The sequence below is a fragment of the Ixodes scapularis genome, unplaced genomic scaffold (assembly GCF_016920785.2).
Source record: "Ixodes scapularis isolate PalLabHiFi unplaced genomic scaffold, ASM1692078v2 PGA_scaffold1__304_contigs__length_218370807, whole genome shotgun sequence".
Classification (NCBI taxonomy): Eukaryota; Metazoa; Arthropoda; class Arachnida; order Ixodida; family Ixodidae; genus Ixodes; species Ixodes scapularis.
The window spans coordinates 73264444-73266072 of record NW_024609846.1 but is presented as its reverse complement, the minus strand read 5'-3'; the positions used below and the strand labels follow the sequence as shown (position 1 = coordinate 73266072).

Here is a 1629-nt window from a genome sequence, read left to right as displayed (position 1 = left end):
CCATTTGCCACCTACGCCGCTTCTCCAGCCGTTACAAGGGTTTCCACCGTTCACGCTGCTCCAGCTGTCGCTACCTACGCCACTACTCCAGCTGTCGCCACCTACGCCACCGCCCCAGCTGTTACCAGGGTCGCTACCTACCAGACTAGTCCAGCCATCGCTACCTATGCAGCTGCTCCAGCCGTGACCAGGGTGTCAACAGTCCACGCCGCACCAGCTCTCGCCAGCTACCAGACCTACCGCGCTGCCCCAGCTGTTGCCACCGTTGCCCATGCTCCGGCTGTTGCTAGCTACCAGACCTACCACGCTGCTCCAGCTGTGGCTTCCTACGCCCACGCCGCTCCAGTCTACGGATACGGCGTCAACTCCCTCGGCTACGGTGCCGGCCACTTCGGTTATGGACATGGCCTTAGCAGCTACGGTCTGAACTACGGGTACGGCCTCGGCACTTATGGCGACTACACCACCCTCCTTCGCAAGAAGAAGTGTAAGTTCTGGAATTTATATTTATTTTTCATTTTCTGATTTGGTTATAATTATTTTTAAGTGTGTTACTGCATTGATCACGAATGGAGTGTTTTTTTTTTTCTACCTTCATGCATGTTCTTTTTTTTTTCTTTTCAGAAACTATCTCTTTCTGGGCGCCTCACTTCGCAGTTGGCCATAAAAAAGCTCTAAACTGCTATTTATGCATTGTGATATATCCTCAATAAACAGTTGACCAATAAGTTATGAGTTTAGTGTTCTTCCATTTCTTCATTTGTTCCGGAACTTCGTCAATTTATATCGTGTGTATTAGTTATCAGAGCTGGCCGAGATGCACGACCCACTACTGCCACTTCGTCCTTCAGTGGGCACAGCAGCCGCGCAAGGAACGCATCAAATATGCCACTCCTGTTTTTCATTCAGGTTAGTGACCGAAACTATGGTAGATGTTACAAAAGCGATAATAGATGCTTATTCATGCTGCTGTGCCCCGAAGTGTTCTTTTCTTGTATGTCAGTATGCCCCAAAGTGTTTTGTTCTTATATGTCATTTTGTCATGGAAAGATACTGCTGATGCTCTGTGGAGACGTAGAAGTAAACCCCGGCCCCACAAAACTTGAAATAATGGTAGAACAAATTCTAGAAGGTCAAAAATGCATAACCAACGATGTAAAACAGATCAAAGATAAGCAAAATCAGTTCCAAACTTCCGTAGATGAAATGAGCGGAAGGATTGCTCGTCTTGAAAACTCACTAGTCACAATAAAAAAGAACGAAGAAGCTATCACGGTACTGCATAGCTCAGTAAACGAATTACGAAGAACGGTTACAAACCAACAAGCTGCGTTAACCAACCTTGAGGACAGAAGCCGTAAAAACAACATGATCATATTCGGAGTTCCCGAGCCCGACAACGAAACAAATGACGACGTTAGATCAAATGTACTTGAGGAACTCTTTCGTGGTCGTCTCGGTGTGACAGTACAGACGGCTGAACGAATAAATCGACTTGGAAAGAAGCGCGAGCAACGATCACGTCCGATTATAATGAAGTTCCGAGATTATAACGAAAAAATTGAGGTCTTTAAGAACTGCCATAAGTTAAAAGGTTCCAGCGTCTCCCTTCAAAACGACTTCTGCCAG

The 1629-nt window shown here is 46.3% G+C and overlaps 1 long non-coding RNA gene across 1 annotated transcript; it reads left to right on the top strand.

Annotated features, from left to right (window-relative positions):
* The first annotated feature begins 210 nt into the window (after positions 1 to 210).
* LOC121835948 lies at positions 211 to 728 on the top strand. The gene is made up of 2 exons (XR_006077726.1): positions 211 to 487; positions 625 to 728. It is a non-coding gene; the product is annotated as an uncharacterized LOC121835948 (long non-coding RNA).
* Positions 729 to 1629: the final 901 nt, after the last annotated feature.